Source organism: Arvicola amphibius, chromosome 11 (genome assembly GCF_903992535.2).
Source record: "Arvicola amphibius chromosome 11, mArvAmp1.2, whole genome shotgun sequence".
Classification (NCBI taxonomy): domain Eukaryota; kingdom Metazoa; phylum Chordata; class Mammalia; order Rodentia; family Cricetidae; genus Arvicola; species Arvicola amphibius.
In genome coordinates, this window is record NC_052057.2 from 114529907 (window position 1) to 114546966 (window position 17060).

The window sequence follows — 17060 nt, forward strand, 5'->3', positions numbered from 1 at the left end:
TTTTTACTGAAGTTGACAGTTGTAAGAGAAGTAATTCTTAAATGTTCGTGTTTTCTGTAGATTAATGTTAAACTTAACATTCCATGGCATGAAGTATTTTTATTCATATAATAAATTTGTATACAACTACAGTATTTTCATGTTTATAAAAATGCATAATAATATTGAATCTAGGAATACCCCCTTCACAACATATATAGTGAATTGGTAGTGTCTGAAATAGCGTGCACATAGGTCCTCTATAGCAACTCAAGCTAATCTGATCTTATATCCTTTAAAATTAAGAATGTAGGCCGGGCGGTGGTGGTGCACGCCTTTAATCCCAGCACTCGGGAGGCAGAGGCAGGCGGATCTCTGTGAGTTTGAGACCAGCCTGGTCTACAAGAGCTAGTTCCAGGACAGGCTCCAAAGCCACAGAGAAACCCTGTCTCAAAAAACCAAAAAAAAATAAATAAATAAAAATAAAATAAAATTAAGAATGTATACCATTCATTTTCAATGAGGAGTACACATCTTAGTACTTAGTTTATCAGTTATTGAGGGCTTACTGAGATCAGGGTTCTCTACAGGCATGTTACAGTTAATGTCATTGTACTGTAAGCTTTGTCCTGGCCTCCGCTTACTTAATAAATATTTTCCTCAGAGAAGCCTCCTTTCGTGCCTCAGCCTGCCATCCCTGTCTCCGCAGCCTGCTTACCCTGTTTACAGGAGCTGTTCGCAATAATCTAGTAACTTAACTTCTGTTCTCATCTGCTAACTCTGCTGTCATTCCCCAGCATTTCAGAGAGTGCAGGGACTTCTACCCACTAGATCCCTAGATCCTATGACAGTACCTTACACAAGGGCGGCTCTGAATGGCTAAGTAATAAGTCAGTGAGTCTCTGGACACTGGAAGAATGATGCATTTATGTTTCTAAACAGATTCAGAATCTACCAAGAACTGATACCAGTAATAGCCACTGTTTGTAGTTTTATTAGGTTTCGAAAGGAAAAAAGATGCTGGAAATGCCACCTTGGTTCATTTCCAGGACTGCTGTGTTTATACCATAGTTTAAGTACACTTCCCAATAGTTCCTCCATGGTAATGGGTGGAAACACCTAGTGAATGCCTTCATGGCAGCCTGGTTATTTCTGAGTCCCAGTCAGTGTGTGCTATGATTCCAGAAATGTGGAGATAAGGAAGATCCTGCCAACTCCTCATCTGGAAAAGGCCTTGTGTCTAAGAGTAACTCTGACCTGAGATACACGAGGAACAGAGGGAGATGGTCTGTACAGCTCATTCTCCTTCAAGGGTACAGGAATGTGCTACTCTACTAGTGAGATTCCTTGTCTCTACTTCCTTGTCTTTGTTCTCCCTGGTGATCTGTTAATTAAAGCCTTCTGTTTGTAAACTGAGCTCTGCTCTCAGCTCCCATGAAAATTCCTCAACCTGTTTAAAGGTTTGTATTTGTTTACTCAAAAGCCACCAAAGGGGCACTAGTCACTGTCATGTCATCTGATCCTTGTAAGTTTATATCTCCATACAGACCTCAGTACTAAGGTGATAATACCTATTCACCTTCTTTTCTTAATTTCACGTAACCATTGGCTCCCCTGAAATATGAAAGAGGAGTTAAGAAAATTTAAGCATAGTGGATTGAATGTGCATTAACATATATGTAATAATGTTTTAAATTAAAAAGCTGCAGAAAATCAGACGATAGTAGAAGCTTAATCAGGTGGCACCCAGTCCTCTTGGAAAATCCAGCTTGAGGAGCAATTGACTTTGGCTCCACTCTTAATTGGCTGCACTTACAGAGTCTTCTCACGCTCACTAGGTACTGTTTTTGTTCTCTGAATCCCCTCCATTGCGCAAGCTCCCACGCAAGCAGAGGCAGCAGAAATGACCTGGAGTTAACTCAAATGCCCTTTATAACCAGAGAGCGAACTCTGCAAACAGGCACACACTTCGCTGTTCCTGGAATTATTTGGAGAAAGATGATGCGCAAGTCTGTTCTGATATCCCAATGTAGATTAATAATCTCCATGGATTCCTTTTTATTTATAGGCATGCATTTTAAGTATATTTGATTAAAAAAAAAACTAGCACTAAAGCTCCTCAATGCAAGAAATATTCTCTCTACAGTCCTTGAAATAAATCAATTTTAACACAGCTATAGCTTACAGACACTGGGATCTCTTTTTGTTTCTATTTTTGTTGTAATCTCCTCTGGGTCTAACGAAAATGGCAGTGTGCTAATGCAGAAACAGGTAGGGCCTGTACCTCCTCAGTGAGCACTTGCTCCGAGGTCACTGGGCTTGCACTCAGTTGCAGGAGACAACCAGACAAGCCAGATTATTTTTTGCTTCTCCTAAATTAATGTTTGAATTGAGAGAACCCATCTTAATCTCTCAGTAACAATGATGGGAGATGTTTACATTCCTACAAGTCTATTAGTTTATGAATTTTTATTTCATGTGTGCAAATAAGTCTCAACTTCACTTTTGTGAACAATTCTTCAAAGCTAAGTTTTACTTAGTGACTTTTAAACTTATGGGGTAGTACATTCATTCTTTATACTGCAAATAATATCAGATGCCCACTTTTACTCTGTACATACCTAAACACCCAACCCCCATTGATGTGGAAGTTGGGGTGCTTTATTTTGATCATATAACTCTTTAAATCTTCATCTTAGAAACTTTCACTTCCACTAATCCTTTTCCTGCCTATTATAAGCATTCTTCATACCCTGTTCTTTGTTTTCAGAACTGGGAATTAAACCTAGTATATGTTGAGCATGTGTTGTCACCGAACTGTATCACAAGCCATTTATATACTTCGAAATATGGCTTCCTTAGGCTTTTAGATTCCCAGAAACTCTGCTTGGAACAGTAAGTTCTCTGTCCTTACATGTTTAAGGAACGAAGCCAGGTGTGAGCAAAACTGTGCCTGCAACAGGAACAAGGCAGGGGCATGGCTCTGATGTGCCATTCACTAAGGGTTACAACAGGAACAAGGCAGGAGCACGGCTCTGATATGCCATTCACTAAGGGTTACAAAGCCCTCTGTCATGAACAGTTAGTTTCACATATAAAATTAGACTCACATTGGAGCCAGTCCAACTGACAAATATGTGTTAACTGGGTGAGTCTCTGGAGATTACCAGTAAGTACGTTCTGAATGGCTCAGTCATGCAAATCAGTTGATGCTAAAAGCACAAAGAGCATCTAATTTTTATTTGGAGATGTATCTTCAAATAATAGTAACTTAAAATCTTGTCTCCATACATTTCATATAGCCTTTCTGGGAACCCTGAAAGGTTAGAGGAATAAATTACCCCTAAAGTTGTCATGGGAGGAAAGCTAAATGTCCAGAAGCACTAAGTGGGATGCCAGCCATCGCCCCATCCTGGGTGTGGATTCTCTTCCATTGTTCTACAATATGGAGATGGAAAGATGAGATAGCCCCAACACAAGGCTTATAGCTGACTCCTAAAGCAAAAAACAGACCATGCTTCCTGTAAGTTTTATATAACAGCAGCTTGTAATTGCAAAGACCCAGTCTCTCACAGAAAGCCTGATGCTTCAGTTCCAGGAGGAACGGACAGCTGTGCTAACAGGTCTGGACAAATGGTCATAGCAGAAGCAGGAAGTTCAGCAAGGCCTGAGGGTTCAGGTGCCTCTCCCTGTGTAAGCCAGTGCACCTCAGCAAGGTCTGAGGGTTCAGGTGCCTCTTCCTTTGTAAGCCAGTGCACCTCAGCAAGGTCTGAGGGTTCAGGTGACTCTTCCTGTGTAAGCCAGCGCCCCTCAGCAAGGTCTGAGGGTTCAGGTGCCTCTCCCTATGTAGCCAGTGCCCCTCAGCAAGGTCTGAGGGTTCAGGTGCCTCTCCCTGTGTAAGCCAGTGCACCTCAGCAAGGTCTGAGGGTTCCGGTGACTCTCCCTGTGAAAGCCAGCGCCCCTATGGAACCAGATGGAAGAAGGCAGAGACTATGCTTTCTGACTTGCTTCTGACAAGACTTCAAGTTTTATCACCCACCTTGAGGAAGAGGAATTCCAGTCTTAATGACACATCTGGAGGACAGGTGGGTCAGGAACCAGCTACTCAGCTTGAACATGCTTCTTGGACCTTCCAGCTTCCTTTGAGGTTCTTTGCATACTGAAGTGCCATGCCTTGTGTCCAGAGCCCCCATTTTTTTTTTGTTTTTGAAATGTTAATAGCTCAGACTAGCCTTGAACTCACTGTGTGGCTGAAGCTGACCTTGAATTTGAAGTCCTCCCACCTCTACTTCTGGGATGACGGGTGTGTGCTCCCGTGCTTGGCTTTGATTTCTTAGAACTAGTCTACAGTGTACCTAGTAAAAATGCCAAACTTTTATTTTGTATGTTATAGTACTGTTTGAGCAAATATGCTAACTGCTGATTCGCTGTAATTTGGTTCTGTTCATTTGTGTGTGCTATTCTGGTGCTTTTCAAGTTTTCGTTATATTTTCCTCAGTGTTTATTACTTTTTTTTTTTCTAACTTTGCAATTTTTTTATGTCAAAAAAAAAGTTGTGGTTGAGGAGTTGAAAAGAAGACGTAGGTGGCAAGGACAGCTCAGTTGCTCAAGTGCTTGCCACACAACCGTGAGGAGCTCAGATCTCCAAAACCTACTTATACATGGACAAGGTCTCCTGTGTCTGATCTCGGAACTCCTCCGATGGGAGCAGATAGCCAAGATGGAGAATCCCTGAAGCTCATGGGCCAGCTAGCCTGGACAACATAGCCATGAACCACAAAGAGAACCAGTCGCAAGCAAGATGGGGCCAGCATTGTGTTTGTCCTCCGGTCTCCACGTCAAGCATGCCAGCACACACATATCAAATGCACCACACACTTTTTAAGACAGACTGTTGTTTACTGCGTTTCTTTTCGTTCACATAATGACAACACAGAACATGTGACAAAAACTGCATTTCTACTGCCAATATGTGTAGGAGAGGGCGACATGAGGCGACAGGGAGTGAGGCAATGGTCGCAGTTTTAACATCACCGGGCAGCGACTCCTTAGGACCTAGGTCCTGTATTCTAGGCCCTTGTTCAGGCACTGCTGAGAGAAAAGCATCATGGGTATGTGGTTGCTTACTTTCTCCACCAGGGGGTGTGCAGACACTGGGAGAGAATTTCATCCCTCTCATTGCCTCTGCTGCTGTATTATACAGATGGGATCAAAAGTGCTTGTTAGTTCCTAGGATGAACCCAGCCACAGAATCATTTAGCAATGCTGTCTGTGACCAGTGTTGTCTTTGTTCTCCCTAATGATGTGATGAACATGTCAGTAATGTAAGAATAATTTATAAAAAACATCACTGCTGTCACAGCCGTGTGCCCTGGGCTCTCCTCAGCGCCAACATCACTTGAGTGAATTGTTTGCAGCTCATTCTCCCTGGAAACCATGTAACTGCCTCACTGCCTTCAGTCTCCTCGTTACCCATTTAAATGAACCATCAAAAAATGTCGTATTCTTTTCTTTTTAAGTCCTATTAGATCCCTTCCAGTTTGTCTGTATTCTGTTCCCTGGATTTCAGTTCTTGGTTCTCTTACACCTTTGCAGCCATCAGTGCTCACTGCCTTGATCTGCATCTCTCACAACTAGATAATGATGCAAATTTATAACCATCAAGTCCAGTAGCAGACTTGAGTGGCTGAACTGCAGAACCAGTGGGGATTGGCATAGGAGTCGAACAGCCTCGATTCCTCGTACCACCAACGTATTAGGGTCCTTCAGAAAAACAGGTCTAACACAGTGTGCACAGGCACGTTATGTTTATTAAATTGGCTTGTAAAATCATAAGCTGAATAGTACTACTGGTGTTTTTCTTGGCCTGGAAAGCCCGTGAACCTAGTAGGTAGGCGCTCACTTAGGGCAGCAGGAATTCTCAGAACAAGAGAAGCCAGGGATGCAGCCATACACCAGCCTGAAAGTCTGGAAGCCTCCTGAGGAGTCAGTGTTAGCCTACATTCAAAGGATGACTCTAGACAGACGTCTGTGGGCAGTGGCAGGAGAGAAACTAGGCCCACTTCAGAAGAATTAAGTGCCTATCTATTCCATCCAGCCTTCTAGAAGCTTATTGGCTGGTGCCTTTTAGGGCGGGTCACTTCACTAACCCACACAACAGTTGTCTGTAAGTCCTCTCACAGACACGCTCAGGACTGCGCTTTGCCAGTTTCCTGGACATCTCATCCTGGTGAAGTTAATAACCAAGATTAACTACTGTCATCAACTCTTAGGTTCCACTTTCCTTACCTTCAGAACACTACCGACACTGTCGTTTGTTCAGCTGTTGTAGAAAAGACTGCGGTGGCTCCTCACTTGCTGTTACCCAGCATGTGGCTAAAGGAAATGGGGCAGTACCTTATTGTCATCCCTGAATTTAATACAGTGTTTCTAATGGCCAAGATGGAGGAGGATAAACCTAAGTGTCCTACGAGAGACGACCATAAGCTGATGTGTGTGTGAGACGGACTATTAGCCTTTAGAAAGGAAGAATCCTTGGCATTGGTGATAACATGGTCAAAACTGGGAGATGCTATGCTAAGGGAAATAAGCCAAAGACCAAACACTGCACACATTATATGTGTGGGGGTGAAGAACATGAGCTCAATGTAACAGTAGAACAGTTATTACAGGACGAGATGTGAAAGGGAGATAGGGTCATCTGTACAGACTGTTGGATGAACGAGCTCTGAAGGACAATTTAACACTAAATGTATGCTTGAAAACTTCCGAGTGGATCTCTGTGTCTTCCCCACCAAGTTTGTGTAAGGTGGTATACTAATTTCCTTGACAGCAGCAATCATTGCAACCATGTGTGCCTGTCAAACTGTCACGTGTGCACCTTAAATACAATTTTAGTAAGACTGGAAGGTGAAGACAGAGCCCTTCTGTTCTGCTTCACAAACTTGAGCACCCATACTGTGCCTACAAATGCTGGGATGGATTTAAAGACAGACAAATGATACACTCCACGAGAAAAAGTTAATTTAGGGAAATGCAGGTTGGTGAACCAGCAAGTTTTATCGGGATGTCTTACAGAAATTTGGGTGAGGGGTCATTTACAGGAAGAGAAATGACTCAGACAGCTGTATCGCAAAGCCCACCCCAACGTAGGTGACAGCTCACAAGTGCTGGAATCCTAAAAGCACCCTGCATGGGCTGCAGGCAGCTCGAGGGGTTGGAGTTTATCCGTTCCAGGTGCCTCGATTTGTCTAAACCATTTCCAGGCAGCTGGTCTGGTGTCAGAATCTCCTCTGTATGCTGGCTTATGTCAGAGTGACTCTCGGTCACCTTTACTGTTTACCCTTGGGGAGAGGGGGCTAGTGAATCTGGTCAGTTTCAGGGGCTTCCTGGAGCTATTTGAGCTGTTTACCTTTCCTGGTTTAAGAAGCTTCTCTGTGATTTGAATATGGACAAAGTATGTTGAAAGCCACAAATAATTTTTGAGGTGATATTTTGCCTATGCAGAAAGTTTTTTAAAGATACTTTTTAAGTTTTGTGTGTGTGCGTTCAGAGCCCACGGGGGCCAGAGAAAAGTGTTAGATTCCCCGGGAGTGGCAGTTCCAGGCAGTTCTGAGCCATTTTCTGTGGATGCTAGGGTAAAGCACCATCCTCTTAACTGCTGAAAGAGCTCCCCAACACCCCCAAAATTTGTTTCTTTGAACTGTACAGTAAAAATTTCAGATCAGTGAGGTGGTTCAGTGGGTAAAAGCACCCGCCACCAGGCCGGACAAGCTGAGTTTGATCCCTGGGCCCCACGTGGTGGAAGGAGAGAGCCAGCGCCGCGAATTGTCCTCTGACTGCACATGTGCTCAGTACCAAGAGCACATCCCATCTCAACATACACAAACAAATACATAAATGTAAACAAATTAAAGTAACAAAAATGTTCTTTTAAATGTTAACTGTTGCTGGGCTGTGGTGACACACAGCACCTGGGAGGCAGAGGCAGGCAGATCTCTGTGTTCAAGGCCAGCCTGGTCTACAAAACGAGTTCCAGGACAGCCAGGGCTACATAGAGAAACCCTGTCTCAAAAAGAAAAGAAAAAAAAGCAAAAAGTTAACTTTTATTAATGCAAAATAACAATAGTAGAGTCTAAGCTTTGGACACAGGCATGGCCCTGATACCGTAGCTCATTTACTTGCTGGGGACCTCTGCAGGACATGCAGACTCTGGCACCTAGTCTTACTGTCCCACCTTGCAGAAAGGTAAGCCTTCTAAGAAGTAAGAACTAACGACTGCTGGCCTGTCCCATTGACACCCTGCCCATCAACTCATCTACGTTCTCCTGTTATTGCTTCTGCTAATGTGTTCCTTGATATTCTAAAGTTTCCATTTGTTCTGTTTTTATTTTCACTTTTGGTTCCTGTGTTCCTTTTCTCTCTCCCTCTCTGCAAACTGGCAAAATTATCCTTTATCTGTTTGTGATATTAATTATCCCTATGACATAATTCCTCTTGTATAAGTATACATTTCTCACATGCATGAAAAATTCAATGATCTCTAACACTTTCCCACTTTGTAACTCTTTAAGACAGTATATTTTTTTCTAACAGCCAAAGTAATTCCTTCTTCTTTCTTTAGCAAATCAAAAGCAGAGATTAACATTTACAGTCACTAATACATGTCTATCCGCTTTTTACTTAATAAATAACCAGTGGTACCCCTCGCTCCCAGTGCAAGCGTTCATCTCAGTTCTGTGTGATCTGGTGGAATAAATATTGCCCAGATTGAGAAAGATCTATAATTCCTATTTCTGCTACTTATTCTTGTGTGTCTCTGGAAAACCAACTCAGAACTCTGTCTTTGCTTTCGAAATGAACAGCAGCTAATTCTATGCTCTGAGAGTGAGAAAATAATAAATGATACAGGGAGAGGTATGTATCTGCTAACCACAGTCGGTTCCCAGAGTGCAGTGGTGGTAGGTGATAGAAGAGAAGGAGGAGAGGGAAGTGGGCCTGGTAGCCCGGATGTGGTTCCAGCTTCCTTCCTTTTAATTCCTGCATGAGACTGATCCTCAGCTCCACTCCATGTCTTAAGGAGTCCTAAGCCTTTCTCAGCATTTTCCAACATTTCCAGCTGACTTCACTTTCATGAACATTATTGACCAATTTGATGTACCACTGTCTTGCTGTCCTTTACATATGGTTCATACGCATACTTGAATAACACAGATACTGGACTTGGAAATTTCTGTGATTTTCACGTGCTTTCTATCTTAAAGAAAACAAAGCCTTGGAAGTGAACTACATGTGCCTTCTTTTTCTTGGTACCTTTGCTAAAGGCGGACTGTAAGGAAAGGTGAAACTCTGTATCAATAGAAACAACTTCAGTAGCGTTCCAGGCATCTCTACTTCTAAAGTCCTTGTGGGCCATCCCTAGAGATATCCCTTTGTCTGCCTTCCTCCATACCATACTCCCAGACCTCTGCCATCAGGTCTGAGTTCAATAATCCCAGTTTAGAAGTTACATAATTCTTAGAGCTCCAAAATCAATATTAGCTCAGTTTAATTCTTTTCTAGCCCTACTCATAAGCTGAGCCTCTAACCAAATACATTGATATCCCTAACAGAAACGGTGGCACAGGAGCAATTCTGTAAAAAGCAACTTGCCTTTCTTAGAAGTTGTCGTAAATAGCATTTGCCCCCAGCAGTTCATAATGGTTTTGTTTCTTATTCTTAAGCTGTAGCTATAGTATTACTGGGTCCTTTGGTTTGGCATATCAGATTAGAACTGTAAGCCTAAAACTAAAAAAGTCACAGTAATATAAACATTGAGTACCCAAAGGATCAAAGCTACATGTAATTTTAGTCTGGTGCCAATGTTCTCCCTTGGAAAGACCTTGTTAAGCCCAGTTCAAGGTCTGCTCTTATCAGTAAACAGCCTTGATCTTGGATCTGGGTCTGTGTGTAACACAGGACTGTGTTGACTTTGGAAACCACACAGCTAGCTCTTTAGTTACCAAACTCTTGGCATCAATAAGCTATCTAGCACACACATGCACACCTTACTCCTGATATGTCTTTGTTCTAATAGATATCACTCATGAATCCGCCCACTTGTGAGTCTAATGTATGAAATTTGAATTTCTAAGAAGTGATTGGAACAAATCAAAAAATAATATTGCCAGTTCAGGCAACAACCTGGCTGTGTAAAACCAATAATTTCTTTGGGATTTATGTTTCAAAACTTTTGTAGAACTTAGCCTGTCACCAGAAAAGCATATGCCAGTGTGAAATGGAGACCAGAGTATGAGAACATTCATGCTGTCCTTCCTTGAACTGCCTTGTGGCTAGAATCAGTTGAAAGACCAAGGAGAACAGCATGTGCCTTGGCCAGATGCTTAAACCAGTTTTTGGGTTAAATTTCACTAGATCAGCATGCTAAGCTGAGCTCATCAAATTACATATTTGAATTTCCTTACTTCTTAAGGTCTGTGTTTCAGGCAAGCTTCGGTAGAAACAATACAGTATACATAAAAGGCATGAGTTAGGGAAAGAGTGTGAGTATAACCGAGTCCTGGGGTTTAGTCTATGATTAGCTATCAGTGAGATCTCAGACAAACCTTTTCCTGTGTGAAATCTTGAACATCATGGTAAATGTTTGTGTCTGTAATCTACTGCATTTGGTCCTTTGATTTGCCCATTACAATTTACAAAATAAGAGAGATTTTATTTGTAGTTTATTTTCTTTTTTTTTTTGTTTTTTTTTTTTTTGTTTTTTTGTTTTTTTGTTTTTCGAGACAGGGTTTCTCTGTGGCTTTGGAGCCTGTCCTGGAACTAGCTCTTGTAGACCAGGCTGGTCTCGAACTCACATAGATCCGCCTGCCTCTGCCTCCCGAGTGCTGGGATTAAAGGCGTGCGCCACCACCGCCCGGCTGTAGTTTATTTTCTTATTCTTTAGCAATTTCATACATATATAAGGTACTATGATCTCATTCCTCTCCCATTATCCCTCATCCTCCCTTCACCCCAACTGAACAAACCCCTTCTTCCCAAGTCCTCCTATTTTCACCTCCTTTTCTCTTTTCAAATCATTTACTTCTTAATGGATCAGCCTTTTACAATAATTTTGAATGTTGCTTTAAAAATATAATAAAGTCACCTACTAGCAATTACCATGATCCCAGAGGCATCTCCCAACGCTCTTCTCAATAGTTAACCATTTATAGAGTATGAATTAGAAAGCCTACATACATTTCTGAAAACAGAAGGGATGTTGATCTGTCCTCTTAAAGCTGCTTTCAACATTGTGATGTTTGAGATTTTTGTGAGAATTGTCAACAGCTATAGACAATATATTTTGCTTATTCAGCTATGTCGTTAATTGAATGGCATGTGGGGCCTTCTCTTTGATAAGAGTACTTGCCTGTGGTTACCTTAAGTTAATTCGATGCCCAGTGTTTCCATCCTAGAAATGTCTAAACTCTGTCCTTTTGTCTTCAGTTTTGAACCATAAACAAATGTCTTGGTGTTTAGAAGTACCGTTTGGAGACAGGGTGAGTGTATGAGTGAGCTTGACTCTGGACTTGGAAGATGGGATCTTTATGATCCTGAGGTTTCTTTCATAACCTAAAATTTTACACAGTTGCCCCACTTCTGCCTCACAGCCCTGCCCATGCAAGAGGAGAGAGGAAACCTAACTACACAGCTCCATGAAGATACCACCTCTTGTCTGCTACAGTGTTGTTTCCTCTTAACTTTATATCACTCCTTAACATTTAGACCTCAGTGAGCATTTCTAAAAGCCAGGGTGCATTCTGAGAGTGAGTCACGGAACTGGGTTCTGGGTGCAGACATTGTGGTAGCTAGTACAGCAGGGAATTGCCTCGTTTCTTACTTGAATTGAGTGTACCCAAATATCAGTACAATCATATTTCCCTTGTTGTGGATCCATTCCCCCTTGCTATAAGGCTTTAATAACACCAACCTGGGGATGAGGAGATCACTTGGTAGGTGAAGTACTTGCACGTGTGCATAAGGACTAGAGTTGAGATTCCCAGAATCTGCATAAGATCTGCATGGTCATGGCCACCTGACTGTGATCTCAGCACTCAGAAGTTACAAACAGATGGCAGAGCAAGCTGGTGAGCAAAGCAAAGAAAGTACCCAGAGCTAGCATGAGCTATTTCATGGTGAATTGTAGGCATTTGAATGGGAAGAAATAATAACTCTGAAATAATATTTACATGGGCATCCAAGAGAAATATTAATATTAAATTAGTCTCACAGCCTCTGGCAGCTGTTCTTATCTACTTTAATGTACAGCGACCGTTTATTCTCATCTTCAGTCTGGCAACTCACGGTTGGTCAGTTGATTTTAGATTCATCTTTCCTTGTGATGGTCAAAGTTTTGCAGATGACAGCAACAACACGAGCAAGCTTCTGGGTCTTTCTTCGTGGAGCTACAGCTTACACAAGCTCACTTTGTCAGCATTGGATTCAAGCCACCAGCCGGGGTAACTTAAGTATGAGGCGAACAGACCCTGTGGCTGGGAGCTCTGGGGTACTATGTCCAGAACAGGTAACTACAGGGCAGAGGGAGTCATCAGTTGGCAAGCATGCTGGTACTAGAATAGCTAGGGCCTCCATCAGGTACCAGTGTAAAGTCAGCTCATGCCATGTTAATCCTTTGATTCCTGGCTTAGTCAATGAGCAGACAGTTCTTTTGGGGGGCTTCCATTGTGTCTACATGCCACACTGCCTTTGCCTAGCCATCCATTGATGTGCATTTACATTGTCTCCTTGTCTTTGATGGTGTGAACAATGCTAACATGAAGGGAGGAGTGTGCAGCCATCTCCTTGACATGCTGATCTCATTTTCTTTGGATACATATCCAGAAGGGAGATTGCTGGACCAATAGACTGTCTTCTATACCGTTCTCTGTCACAGCTCTACTCGGTCACCTCATCTTCCCAAGAATGTGCAAGAGTCCCCTTTCTCAACACACGCACCAGAATTATTGTTCTCTTTTTGAGAGGGCCCTTCCTATATGTAGTTTTGTGGTGTTTCCTTAATGAAAGTTACTACTGAGCCCTTGTCTGTATAGTTGGCTCTTTGTAGGTCTTCTTTGAGAACTCTGCATTTCAGGAAAATTGTCCATTTTCTACTTGGGTTCCTTATTGTCATATTTATTTATGTGTTTGTCTGCTTGTTTAGATAGGCTCTCATGTAGGTCATGCTGCCTGACACTATTGTAGCCCAAGTTAGCCTCAAATTTAACTTTCTATGCTGCCTGAACACTAGACTTACAGCATGTTCTACCATGTCTATAGAGTTATAGCATGTTCCACCATGTCTATAATGTTATAACATGTTCCACCATGTCTATAGAGTTATAGCATGTTCTACCATGTCTATAAGTTATAGCATGCTCCACCACATCTATAGAGTTATAGCATGCTCCATCACATCTATGGAGTTATAACATGTTCCACCACGTCTATAGAGTTATAACATGCTCCACCATGTCTATAGAGTCATAGCATGCTCCACAATGTCTATAGAGTTATAGTATGTTCCACTGTGTCTATAAAGTTATAGCATGTCTATAAAGTTAGAGCATGTTCCATCATGTCTGTAGAGTTATAACATGCTCTACCATATCTAGCAAAATTCTCTATTTTTTTCCTTCTGTGTTGTTTGCATTCCTGATATATTTAGAGCATTACTCCTTTTTCAGAAGTAGGATTTCCAAATATTTCCTCTCGTTCTTTAGATTGCCTTTTTAATCTTTGACTCTTGTTTGCTTTGTTGTATAGAGCTTTATAATTCGGTGCAGCATCCACCACCCCTGACTCTTTTGTTATGAGTTTCTAAGGATGTGTGTGTGTGTGTGTGTGTGTGTGTGTGTGTTTTACCAAAGCCACTACCAAAAGCTTCTTCTCTACCCTTTTTTCTAGTGGTTTTTCAGTTTTAGACCTTAAAATTCTTTATCCATTTTGAGTTGATGTTTCCGTGTGAGGCCAGATTAGAGTTCACTTCCACTCTCCTACATGAAGGTCTCCAAGTCTTAAAACACTGGTTGTGGTGCCTCACCGTGTTCTCAGCTGGAAGACAGCAGACAGGGGCACCTAGTGGCCCCCTCACAGTCCAGTCTCCAAAGCTCTTCAGATTTGTCACCTCTACCCCATTTCTGCTCAAGGAAGGCTCGCAATAAGAAGAAAAGCACCACTCCCCCTTCCCTTAACCTCTGCGTGCCATGAATTTCACAGACTGTTCCTCAGATCAGGTCTTTGCAGCCTTTCACCAGGAATGCTGGTGGAAAATTAGATGGAGCTTTTCCTTTCCCAGTATCTTCAGCATTTTAGTACTGGACCTTGGCAATCGGACCCTACAGTGTTTCTAGACAATCAGAAGTAAACATTACAGTTTCAAGAGAGATAGACTGCTTCTAGGAGGGCCCTTGGTCCAAAGTCTAGGATTAATTATCTTCTGCCTTCACCTTCTTGTCTGTGAGGCTGTGCCCTGGGATACATTAGGGAAAGAGAGGACCCAGGGCAGTGACGGTCTCCTCGTGGAATAGTCTCTCCTCACCTCATTGTTACTAAGAATATAGTCAAGAGTTTGAAAAGAAACATCACATGCATATACTTGCAAACACCTTCCTAATAATTTCAGAACTCTGGTTTCTTCTCAGCTCTTTAACATGGTTGTAAAGACCATGAGATTTGAAGTCAGACTCTCTGGACTCAGAGCATTACTTGGTCACATATGATGTAACTTTAAACTACGTCTCCTTGGCTGTAACATTACATCATCTATAGGGTGCATAGGACAGTGGACATCACAAAGGTCTGGGCCGCAGTAATCATCAGGAGGTGCTCTTTCGTGAGTCATGAGTTTTCTTTACTGGCAGTTGCATGGGTGTTTTGGCTCTAGTGAAGAGGCAGAGCTGTCCCCTAAGATCAATAATGACTTGAGGGGGCATATTTACTTTGACTTTAGTCCTATTGGAATTCTGTAACCTTGTACTAAAGTGGACAGTTCTCAAATATAATCTTTCTAAAGGGCAAGGTTAAGAGGTCCCCCGTACCCTATTTTGTTCTCAGGAGTAGGGTGGGTTCCTGAAGAGTAGATCAAGGCTGCTGCTCGGGGTTGTAAGTCTCCTCATGGAGGGGTAATGGCCCACCTCATCCTGCATCTCCTTTCCACTCGGGCCTGGGCTTTGAGGGGACAGTGCCACTATCCCTGAATCCACATTTTATGACTGTGTCATTACTGATATTGAAGCATTTATTTCATCTTTTGGTGCCACCTCACACAGATAACATGTTTAACATGAATTTCCCAGTGTACGAGCCAGCACAGAAAGTTCCTATGTCATCTCCACAATGCTCAGAAATGTGCTGTGTTAGACAAGCCCTGTCAATAACCACTCTGACTTCTGCGAGGCTTACCCAGTCTTCGGAGGGATTTCAAGTGCGTCTTTCTATTATTAACCCCTGTGGTCAATGACCTGTTGTTACTTTCTAAAGGTAAAGAAACAGACACAGAGAGATGGGAATCATAAGAATATCAAAGTGGAGGAATGGAAAAGTGAATGCTGGCTACCCGTTCCATCACCCAGCGTGCAGTCGGCCTTCTGGCTCCTTCATTTTTAGGAGACGCTTTCTGGAAGAAGGCTGAAACTTCTGACCTCTTTCTGTTGTTGCTATTTTGTTTTTGATTGCAGGGTCTCATACTATAACCCAGTGTGACCTGGAACACATGCTGTAGCCCAGTTTGGCCTTATACTCCCAACAGTGATTCTTCCTTAGCCTCTGAAGTGCTGGGATTATGAGTGTAAGCCACCAGGCCTATATCTAAAGGACAGAATATAGCAGAAGTGATAGGTGTCACTCTGAGGTTAGGATCTCGCCAGATGTCACAGTACATTTGTATCTTTCTGTCTCTCTCTGTGTGTCTCTCTGTCTCTGTTTCTATCTTTCTGCCTCTGTCTGTCTCTCTGTCTCTCTGTCTCTGTCTCTGTCTCTCTCTCACACACACACATCATCATCATCAAGGCTGGGGTAATGCTTTTTCTCTGCTCTTCTATCAATACAGAATGCTTGTGTGTGTATGTGTGTGTATGTGTGTGTATGTGTGTGTATGTGTGTGTGCGCATGCACGCATGTGTTTCAATCATGGCCCATTTGGACTAAGCTTTGGTTTTAGTTCTGTACATTCTCACCAGTCGGTCATCTTTCCCAATGTCCTTACGTGGCATTAGATTTAAAAACTTTTGATTTACCAATGATATAGCAGTGGTTACATCATTTCACAAAGATCACAAATGTGAACACCGTGTAAGCTGCTATGGGCTCTAGATCTTGTGCCAAATTTTCAAACACCATGAGCCAGCACTGGAAGACATCCAGTGAGAGGTTTTGGTTGGGATGACCAAGCCCTCGCGTTGTTTTTCAGGAGTACTCCAGCAAGCAGAGGTTTGACAAAGGCTAACGGGAGCAGATGAGTATAACAAACATCTTTAAAACAAAGCAACCCGTTGCTGTTTTGCGAGTGCGTAGTCCTATAAATGGCAATTAGCTGTCCCCGAAAGGAGCTGGCCTTCGAGAACAGGTCACTCCAGGTCTGGCTGCAGAATGGAAGGAGTCATCTTTATTCACCTCTCAACGAGGAGTTTCCACCACCAATCTGCCCATTGAAACATCCATTGCACCCTCAAAGGAACAGCATCTCTTACACGTGAGCTAGAATGAGATACCTCTGCATTTGTTAATTCATCAGACTAGACTGAGTACTGCAACAGGGACCCAGTCTTTCTGCTGTTTTGAATTGCTTCTGCCGATACTGAGGCAGTGTGTCCTATCCACTCTCTGGTCCTTAACTCTTTCCTGAACAAACAGTGAACTGCTTGAAATGAGACTAGAACATCAAAGCGACATACTGCATGCTCATGTCCTGACCTCATTTCTGAAGGTCGGCTTAACTCAGCTGCCCAGTGTGAGCTCCTCTGGTTGCATAAGTACCATAGGTGCTGAGTACCATATAAGGCAGAGTCCCTAGGAGAGATCCCTGCTTACCCAGAAGAACATGGGAG